The 11,411-nt window shown below is 36.5% G+C and overlaps 1 pseudogene; it reads right to left on the reverse strand.

The window, feature by feature from the left end:
- Nucleotides 1-6,304: 6,304 nt before the first annotated feature.
- LOC102278816 (DBH-like monooxygenase protein 1 pseudogene) lies at nucleotides 6,305-7,998 on the reverse strand (annotated as a pseudogene).
- Nucleotides 7,999-11,411: the final 3,413 nt, after the last annotated feature.

The following is an 11,411-nucleotide window of genomic DNA, read 5'->3' on the forward strand; positions in this document are numbered from 1 at the left end:
TTATTCAAGTGATTTAGGAAAATGATTCTCAAAGTCTCATCTCCTTTATTAAATCACTTTAAAATATTATATACTTATTATTTTTCTTATTTATATTCATTTCAATGTAATTAATTGTTTCACATGTGTGTTCCCTACTAAACACTAGTTTTCAGCAAAATTATATAACCATATTTTAAAAAAATTAGTGACTAACACATTTATTCATTCAATACAACTATAAATGATGAACGAATGAACATTTTGAACTAGATTCTTCTTTGGTCTCTCTGTCTACTTATGTCAATTTTGTGTTCTGTATCTTCATTATTAAATTTTATAAAAATTGTGCTGCCTAATTTATTAAAATCATTCATTTATACAATCATTTAGTGTTTAAATTATAAATTTTGTAGTTTTATATTTTAATATCTTTTATCTTTTGCATAGAAGCAGTTATATGCCTAATTTTAATTGGAGTTTGGTATTAAAAAGATCTATATATCAGGGCCTAGAGAATAAAATACAGAGCATGGGACTATGACTAGGAAATTTCTGTTTCAAGGAGTTTTCTTTTCTCATAAATTATATTAACCAATAGATTTATATTGTGACAAAATTATCTTAGAGGACATTGTGAATTAAGAAACTTTACCATTATTTGTCCTTTAAAGATGGACAGCCCTTACTTCTGATATAGGCATGCATAAGAGAAGAACCTTTCTCTACAAAGCTAGTTCATTCCTGGGCAATTTTCCTATCCACCTACTTTGTGCCTAGTATTTGTTTTCATCTCTCTACTTCATGAGTCTTAGTTCTGTATTTTTGTTTTCTAGTATATTTGGTTATATTTTGTGTGTATGTAATATTTTGAGTTTTTTATCCTAATTCATTGACTTTTTCTTTTAAGATTTCTTCCTTCATGTATTCCTTTCTTTTTTTTTTAAGAGTATATTTCTTCCTTTTTTCTTTCCTTCAATAATTGCTTATTTACAAGTTCATGTCTAAGTATACTTATAGGAGAATAAAGGCTATTTTAAACTGTTTTATGACCTTAAATGCATTTTCTGTTATCTATATAACTGCCATGCCTTATAGCACTACAATGAAAAGGTGACTTGTTACTTATCGATACCAGTATCAAGATCATTGAGATAGCCAAGCTGAAATTGAATAATAAAACTTTAGAGTTGGAGGACCTTAAAGATTATTTAATAATGCAGTTTCTGCATTTGCATATAGATAAGGTCAGTAGAAATTGAATTACTTGTGTAAAGTCATATATTTAGTTTGAGACGGGGTAGGCGGGGATACCTGTTCTTTGATACCTTTGCAAAGCTTTTTCTACTGAATTCCATGACTTCTGTTGGTCTGACACTCAAGACTGACACTCAAAAAAGTAACCAGATATCAAAGATACTATAAAACTCTGATATGATGATTATTATGTACATAGTATTATGATATAGTGTATTATTATGTAGAAGAGAGATACTCTAGATATATAAATGTATGATATACATTGGCATATAGAATGTAATTGTAGTCATAGAGAATGAAACATAACAAGAGAAAATGGTATCAAATTGGGCTTTGGATAGCTGTAATACTAATAGGTTGGATAAAAATAGAAGAATAAAAATAGCATTATAAAATGTAAAAAGAAAACCTGGATAGAAGAAAATCCAGAAAAGACCAAAGGAGCAAAGATTTTTAAGAAGCAGAAAATAATGTGAAGAAGATGAGAAGTGAAAATGTCCATTAGTTTGCATACATGTGGGAGATTTTTGTCATTAGAACAAGTTATGTCTGTAAATTATTGGACCAAACTGAAGTTTAAGTTATTAGGGGAGTCCTTGTGAGGAGATCTTAAGGAGATAGTGACAAAATTCTTTGCTTGACCAAACGGTACTCAGGCTCCTGAACCTTCTCCTAGGCCTATCTGTAGACTTTTTATATAATTCAACTTTGGCAAGAGTCTTGCTAAGTCACTTTAGTAAGAATCCTCCACCCCCACTCGGACTCCCTCTTCAATATCTGATCACACTGATATCTGATCAGATTTCTTATTTTGCACAATCTCCCAGGGGATATCTGATCACCCTGGTCCATCTTTAGCAAGACATCTATTAGATGGGCTTTGCCAGAATTCCCCATGCCCCTGATGTTTTTCCTTATTTTATATCTACGGACTACAACCCTGTTCTTTGGCTGTAAAGTCCCACTTGCACGTGCTATATTTGGAGTTAAATCCAATCTGTCGCCCACACTGCAAAACTTCATCATAGTATTCCCTATATCTGTTATGATAGTGACACCCCAAACCCCCAAATAAAGTTTTTCTTGCTGTGATTTGACACATGTCTTTGAACATTTTTTTTTCTTAAACAATATATAATAAATTAGAGTAATTTTTCAAAAAGTTTACTATCAAAGGGTAGGGAAGTATAATGTATTATTTGGAGAGAAAAGTACAGTGTAGAAACTTCTGTTTAATTTTTATGCTATGTAAATAATAAAATAAAGATAATATTTAAATCAGAAATTAGAAAATTGTATGAGAAAGCAGGAAGACTCAATGACTAAAAATCTTCCAGAAGGCTGGAGGGCCTGCCTGGGAGCTTACCTGCCATAGCAGAGAAGGACTGTAGAGATAGATGTACATGGCTGTGGACTGAGAAAAACAGGGTGTTTTTTGTTGCAACGACTTTTGTCTTCTCAGCGAAGCAGGGGTAGGATATGGAGAGGCTGAGGAGTGAAAAAGGGAGGAAGAAGGAGGAAGAATCAAAGTGTGGGAATTGTGAGAGAATTTTGAATTAACTATTGAAGTGAATTGAAGAGCAATTTTGTCATAATATACAGCAAGTTTGGGACAAAAAGAGAATTAGAATATGAATCTCTTGACTTGCAGTACAAATAATATTAGGCTGTTGCAAGTGTAATTGTGATTTTGGACCGTGAATTTTAAATCATTATAACTAGGCTCAAACACACCTTTAATAATTAAAATAGGAACCATAACAATCAACACATTTTTTGCCAATAAGAAATAAGTTTATTTCTGTAGCATAAAAATTTATACTTTGGGATTTGATAAACTCTTGAAAAGCATTGTCTGCCTCCGGCTGGTTGTGGAAAAGTTTTCCCTGCAAATAGTTGTCAAGATGCTTAAAAGCAACTGTGATGTTGGAGAAGACTCAAGAGTCCCCTGGACTGCAAGGAGATCCAACCAGTCCATCCTAAAGGAAGATCAGTCCTGGGTGTTCATTGGAAGGACTGATGTTGAAGCTGAAACTCCAATCCTTTGGCCACCTGATGCGAAGAGCTGACTCATTTGAAAAGACACTGATGCTGGGAAAGATTGAAGTCAGGAAGAGAAGGGTATGACAGAGGATGAGATGGTTGGATGGCATCACTGACTCAATGGACATGAGTTTGGGTGAACTCCAGGAGTTGGTGATGGACAGGGAGGCCTGACATGTTGCAGTCCATGGGATCCCAAAGAGTTGGACTCAACTGAGAGACTGAACTGAACTGAACTGATGGTGGATGAGACAAAATTTCATAGCCCAATTCGTTCAACTTCTGAAGCATTGGTTGTGCAACGTGCAGTCAGCTGTTGTGGTGGAGAAGAATTGGGCCCTTTCTGTTCACCAATGCTAAGTGCAGACATTTCAGTTTTCAGTGTATCTTATCAATTTGTTGACCATATTTCTCAGATGTAATGGTTTCACAAGGATTCAGAAAGCTGTAGTGGATCAGCTGGGCAGCAGACAACCAAACAGTGACCATGACCTTTTTATTTTATTTGGCTTTGGGAAGTGCTTTGGAATTTCTCAGTCCAACCGCTGAGCTGTTCATCACTAGTTGTCTTATAAAACCCACTTTTCATCGCACATCACAGTCTGATGGAGAAATGAGTCATTGTTGTTGTGTACAATAAGAGAAGCTGACACTTCAAATCGACATGTTTTAAAAATCTTTGGTCAGTTCATGAGACACCCATTTTTGAACTTTTTCACCTTTCCAATTTGCTTCAAATGCCAAACAACCATAGAATGGTCAATGTTGAATTCTTTGGCAACTTCTCTCATAAAAGGATTAGCTTTAATGATTGCTCTGGGTCATTGTTAACTTCCAATGGCCAGGCACTACACTCCTTAACTTCAAGACTGTCATCTCCTTTGCAAAACTTCTTGAACCACCACTGCATTGTACGTTCCTTAGAAGTTTCTGGGCCATTATTGATATAGAAAATTATATCCAGTGCTTTACAACTCATTTTAAACACAAGTAAGAAAATTGCTTGAATTTGCTTTTTGTCTGACATCATTTCCATGATTTACACACACACAAAAAAATCAAGTAAAAAATATAAAGTGAGAAATGTGCATTAAAATGATATATAGCAAAAAATAAAATGATGTATAGCATAATCACATTTATTTAAGATTGGATTCCAAGATCAAAGACAAATTTCAACAATGCAAAACCTGCAATTACTTTTGCACCTACCTAATATCCTCTCAGATAGGTACTAAGCTTAAATATAAAGTAAAAAATAATTGGATGTTTTAGGAGCTATTGATATGTTATTTGTTTAATATATATGAACAAGCACTAAAGGGGTAAAAATTTAGCACCAGTGATATCTTACATGAGAGAAAACTCTACAATGTATCTATCTCTCATATTCACTCTGCTTAAAGGAAAGAAAGGAACTATAACTTGATATTTTAAAACTATGTCTGACAAGTTCAAAAAGTATAAGGGCTTGAAAGCAGAAGAACAAGATAGATTAAATTCCTGATTTCCACTTTAGACCAATATTTGAGCCATACAGTTGGTATGATTTATAAATTAAGGCCAATTTACTTGTATCAATTTATCGACCCATCAGCAGGGTATGAGAGCACCTGTCAAGCTTAATTTTTGCTAACCATATTAATATTTGTAAACTTTATTTTTGAAAGCTGATAAAAATTAACATGAAAAGAGAAAATTTGAATTGTGTTTATTTGTTTAACTTTTTAAAATTTGAATATGTTTTGTTGTGTGCTTATCCTTTCCCAAATATGAATATATTATACAGCTCATTTGTCTATTGAATTTTTTTGGTTATCTTACAATTGATTTTCATGAGATTTATTATACTGAAGTATTTACACTTAGGCTCAAACAGACTGGTTACTAATGTTGATTTATAACCACCATATTCTTAAAGAATTTGGGGCAATTTGCACCAATTTATAAGCACTGGTTATTGATAATGGTACAATTTGCTCATTTCACCTGGTCTTTGTAAGACTCCCAGTGAGGTCTGTCTTTGGAGCTGGTTACATGAAAATATGATGCCTAGCAGGGTACAGCAACCCTGTCTTGGTTCCAAAATGTTCCATAGCCACATCAGTGATTACTGATTTGAGAAAGAAGAGTATATGGTACAGACTTTACAGAGATAAGGGAATAGGGAAATCACACCAGATCAGTTCAGACTCCTTACTATGAGGCAGCCCTTGGTTGTGATTCACATTGTGATTAATGCTGTTGCTATATTGTATTTTCCTGCAGTAAATGGTGGATTTGTAAACATTGCTATCTTGTGTTCTGTGAATACTGATTGGAAAATGAACCCTGTATAACTGGTACCACTGAAGAAGTTAAAGTGAAAGAAAGTGAGGCCACTCAGTCATGTCCGACTCTTTGCGACCCCATGGACGGTAGTCTACCCAGCCTCTCTGCCCAAGGGATTTTCCAGGCAAGAGTAAAGGAGTGGGTTGTCAGCCATCATTGCTATGCTATGCTAAGTCACTTCAGTTGTGTCCGACTCTGTGCGATCCCATAGACGGCAGCCCACCAGGCTTCCCCGTCCCTGGGATTCTCCAGGTAAGAGCACTGGAGTGGGTTGCCATTTCCTTCTCCAATGCATGAAAGTGAAAAGTGAAAGTGAAGTCTCTCAGTCGTGTCCGACCCTCAGCGACCCCATGGACTGCACCTTCCAGGCTTCTTCATCCATGGGATTTTCCAGGCAAGAGTAGTGGAGTGGGGTGCCATTGCCTTCTCCGTTTAAGAGGTTATGTAAGGTCAATTTGGCTTTACTGAACGATTCATACACGTTATCAGATATTTCTGAGGAAAAGATGAGAACCTGATGGACATCTCTCAGGAAGCCTGGGAAGGAAGAGGGGACAGGAGGAAGGGAACCTGTGAAAGGAAGTCTCCAAGGTCTTCACCCTCATCCTTCACACCCCATAAATGTCCTTAACCTGCACGTGAAATGTCAGGCTCAGATCACGGGAAACCATGATCACCGAGCAGGACAGAATTACGGCCACAAGCTCCTGGTGCTGAGTGAGCTGCTCAGGACCACGAAGCTCAGGAGCAGCTCGAGACAGACATTTCCATGCAGAGAAGTGGAAGAAGCTCCATACACCAAAGGCTCTGCTTGATATGGTCTTTCTATATCTGGAGGTTAATGCTGTCATGCCTTGAATCGACCACTCTGCATGGTCTGTCTTGGAGCATCTCACATTGACTGGCAGGCTAAGGACAAGCTTATTGAAAGCAAGACCTTCCTTTTTAGTCCATTTAAACTTGTTCATTGCGTCCATGAAAGAAAGGTTTTTATACTGCTTAGGGCTTTTGATAATGAAAGGCCAGGTCGTGACTGGCCTGTAGATCTCCTTAACACCAATGAACTGAAGTTGCTCCATGATGTCTGGGATACTTGAACATCGAGTAAGATTAATTCTTGGGTAATAAAGAAGGTATGAGAGACACATTTCATTCCTGGTGCTTAATCCTCCCCAAGTCATCTGGGCTCTATCTTTTGTGTTGTACCGACACTCAGCAATTAGATTATCTCCTGGTAAGATTGTTTGTTCTTCTTTTAGGTACTGAAACTCCTGGAAATTAAAGTCAAAGTTATCATCATAAGCAAGTAATCTCATTTCCTCCCCTTTGCAAAAATGACGCAGCCTGATGCCTCTGCCTGCCAGGTGAGCGTGGAGCAGAACAGCAAAAACATGGATGCCACTTGGCTTTTCAGCTTCCAAAGCCTCTTCCAGGCATTCCAGGGTGCAATGACCCTCAGACTGGAAGTCAGGCAGGCCCAGAGGGATGGTGTGAAAGAGGCTTACCCAGAGGCTAGCCTCAATCACCCCAGCATTGTATTTCCTTATATCTGCCGTATAAAATAATCTCAATCCAGAATTATCTATTAAGCCTTCCTTATATGTTGGATTGTCATAATGGACTTCCAGGAGCACATAATAAGGATCTAACGGAGTGCCAAGGGATAATCCAACATGAGGTGGATAGGAAAAAGCCTCTCCACCAATGGCCCAGGGGAAAATGACGGTCTCACAGGTGAGGAAGGCATCGGGCATGTTAGGGTGGTAACACTCGTGCCCGTCGTCCGGGACACTGTCACTGAAGTTGCTGCTGCACTGATAGAGCAGCATGTGATGGACCAGACTCTCGTGGCCTTTCTGAATCACGGGCTCAACCTTTATGACATGATGCTTTTCCTGGAGCCTAGGAATCTTAAACATTTGGCACCAGTATGTTGTACCTTTGTTTGGGATGGGAACGTCTTGATTGACCAGGTCAAAGTATGGTGGGGCTGTAAACATACTGGTTTTCTCAGGATTCAGTAACTGCAGACTCTTGGTACCATGATTGGATTCATGGTACTTGGGACCTGCTTCTCCCACATCTTCATGGTGGTAGGCCCAGATCACCCTTACTGTGTTCTCCATTATACTCTTGTCATTTATGTCAAACGTATGCAGTTCTCTGGCAAATTCAATTACTGTGTGTACTATTTTCCATGGCATATTCTAGGTGGTAATCTTGCTGAGCATCTTTTCTCAATTCTCTGTTTGCATTTGTAAAATAATCTTGGAGGTAGGGCCGCCCGTGGGCCATCCCGCCCACGATGATGTCGGCCGCTGCCATGGCCCCAGTGAACGAGAAACCGAAGCCCATGTAGCCGGCTGTCTGCACCTCGAGGCGGAATACAGATTAATTTAATAATTCAGTTTTTATAAGTCAAAATTATTTCTATTTTTATTTGTGATTTCTTTCCTAGACATTAACTGCAGATAATTGAAAGAACAACTCCCTCCTTGCTATTTTATACCTGCCATTAAAGTGCTGAGGTGTTGATTTACTTAAGGATTATACATACATTGCCTATTTGCAGGCAACTAATGAAGAGAAAAATAATACCTCTTCTGGAAATTTATTTAGCCTAAGGTACTTCACTTAAATTACTTTGAACAGAGTCGATTATGAAAATACGCCTTCAGTACTTAAATTTCAGATACTAACAGATATTTCCAAAAGGGATCTTATTTCTTACAATTTATGTGATATTTTGATAGCTGGAAAATAAGACACAATCATGTAAAGTGTTTTCTCCCAGAGTTCAACAGCAAAAATAAAGAACACAGAGCAGTCAAGAATGTTATTTTAAGAAATGGCAAAGATGATAATTATTATATATTCAGAGATCCTGGACCCTACAAAAACATTGTCTCAATTAGTTCAGCTCAGTCCCTCAGAGGTGTCCAACTCTTTGTGATCCCATGGACAGCAGCACTGCCAGGCCTCCCTGTCCATCACCAACTGCTGGAGCTTACTCAAACTCATGTCCATCAAGTCGGTGATGCCATCCAACCATCTCATCCTCTGTTGTCCCCTTCTCCTGCCTTCAATCTTTCTCAGCATCAGAGTGTTTTCCATTGAATCAGTTCTTCTCATAAGGTGGCCAAAGTATTGAGCTTCAGCTTCAGCGTCAGTCCTTCCAATGACTATTCAGGACTGATTTCCTTTAGGATTGACTGGTTTGATTTCCTAGCAGTCCAAGGGACTCAGGAGTCCTCACCAACACCATAATTCAAAAGCATCAATTCTTCGATGCTCAGCTTTCTTTATGGTCCAACTCTCACATCTGTACATGACTACTGGAAAAACCATAGCTTTGACTAGACAGAACTTTGTCAGCAAAATAATGTCTCTGTTTTTTAATATACTGTCTAGGTTTGTAAAGCTTTTCTTCCAAGGAGCAAGCGTCTTTTAATTTCATGGCTGTAGTCACCATCTGCAGTGATTTTTTAGCCGAAGAAAATAAAGTCTATCACTGTTCCCATTGTTTCCCCATCTATTTACCATGAAGTGATTGGACCAGATTCCATGATCTTAGTTTTCTTGAATGTTGCATTTTAAGCCAGTTTTTTCACCCTCCTCTTTCACTTTGATCATGAGACTTCTTCTTCGCTTTCTGCCATAATGGTGGTATTATCTGCATATGGTTATTGATATTTCTCCTGGCAATCCTGATTCCAGCTTGTGCTTCATCCAGCCTGGCATTTCACAATGACAGGTCTCAATTAATACTCCAGGTTAAATGATGGCATAGTGTCCCCATATTGTAAATGAAAAAAATAAAATGATTTAGCAAGGTCACGTAACTGCCAGAGTTTCATCCAGATAGGAGAAGGTATAATCCTCATTCAAAGAATATGATTCCAGTAGCTTAACTCAGGCATTCTTTATCCAATGTGTGTTTATTATGCTCCAAGTATTCTTCTAATGCTTTTGCAATTATTGGACTTATCACTCATTATATTTCCCACATAACCCAGTGGTATAGATTGTATTATTATTCCATTTTACAAAGAGGTACATTTTACACTTTCCCAGAGAGTAGAGGAACTAAAATTCAAATCTTGAGAGCTCCAGAATCTTATCTCCTAAGAATTAAGCTATGTAGCTTTTCACAGCTTCTACTGACTGACCTCTAAATAATAATTTACTTTATTGAACATTCTCTGTGTACTAGGCACAGTGCTAAAAGCTTGTATGCCCCATATTGATAACAATACAAAATAATAATAACTCTTTATTGGAAGATGTTAAGGGAGGGCAGAAAAACAAAATTATAGTTAATGCTCAAACTCCAGTATTCTTGTTTGGAGAATTCTCCAGTATTCTTGTCTTCCATGGAAGACAAGCCTGGCAGGCTACAGTCCATGAGGTTACAAAGAGTCAGACATGACTCTCTATTTTCATAAGGATATGTGTTTCACTGGTTCTTTTCTATAACTGTTTTTCACTTTATTTTCATAAGGATATGTGTTCCCTGGTTCTTTTCTATAACTGTTTTTCTTCTAGTGATTTGATATGCTGAAGGAGACAGAAATGTATAAGCATAGTTATAGTATAAATGATAATGTGATAAGTGCTCAAAATGGTTATGGAGGACAAAGGAGAAAGTGGTTAATTCAGTTTTTAAAGAGTAAAGAGAGGAAATGCTACATAAGTACTTCAAAGCTGGGTCCTAAAGGAGAAGCAAGAGTTTTCTCTCTGTTCTCTGTGAGGAAATATCTTAATCCAAGTCATAGAGCTCAGACAGTATAGATAATGGTGAGCAACCTGGGGTAGTTGAACTTTGTACTCTTGAGAACTTATATGTGAGAAGGGGCAAGGATATAATAATTTAAAGCAAAGGAACAAACATTGTAATAATTTCTGTTTGTAGACTTATTAGGTGTTTTAAATATTTTGTCCAGTTTATTCTGACAATATTCTGAGATAGATATTAGGATTTTTATTTTACAGATGAAGAAACTGAGCTATGTGGGAGTTACATTTCCTGTCCAACATGACACAATTGTGATTGACAGATTCAGATTTAAAAAATAAGCCTCTTTCCAAAGGACATACACTTCTAACTCCATAATAATGCCTACTCTGATTACAGAGGGCAAGTGAATAGTTTGAACCTCCCTATCTATGTATATATATATATATATATATATATATACACACACATACACACACACACATTTAAACATATATATAAATATATATATATATATACATTTAAGCATATATAACATATATTTATATTTAAACATATATATAAGATATATATTTCTATAAAGAAGACTATAAATTTAAATAAGGATTTCTCAGTTAATCATTAAAACAAGAAAAAAATACTTAAATTTTTCCTTGGAAAATCAAATATGATAGATAACTTTAAACAAATCATTAAGCAAAAATTCATAGCATAAATTGCATGTAGCATTTCCTTCAAGCATAACTTCATGATAGTCAATGCCTGTTTGAAAAATAAATATATAGCATCTCTAAATACAAGGATTAAAGTACTTTCCTGAATTGACTTGTGTTTTGTACTTAAGTTATATGTTTCAATTAACCTGTTCAACTTCTTGCTATCTGTTTTTTTTTTTTTTTAACTAATGGCATAAATTTTCATGATGCTTATTCAGATCAGTCCTTGGGTAAAAGCACATATCTATAAATGAAACAGAATGCAATGCATCTTATAGTTTGGCTTTAAGTCCTTATTTTCCTTTTTTTAATTAGTGATTAGGTATCATTAAAGATGGAGCTTGGTA

The sequence above is a fragment of the Bos mutus genome, chromosome 21 (assembly GCF_027580195.1).
Source record: "Bos mutus isolate GX-2022 chromosome 21, NWIPB_WYAK_1.1, whole genome shotgun sequence".
NCBI lineage: Eukaryota > Metazoa > Chordata > Mammalia > Artiodactyla > Bovidae > Bos > Bos mutus.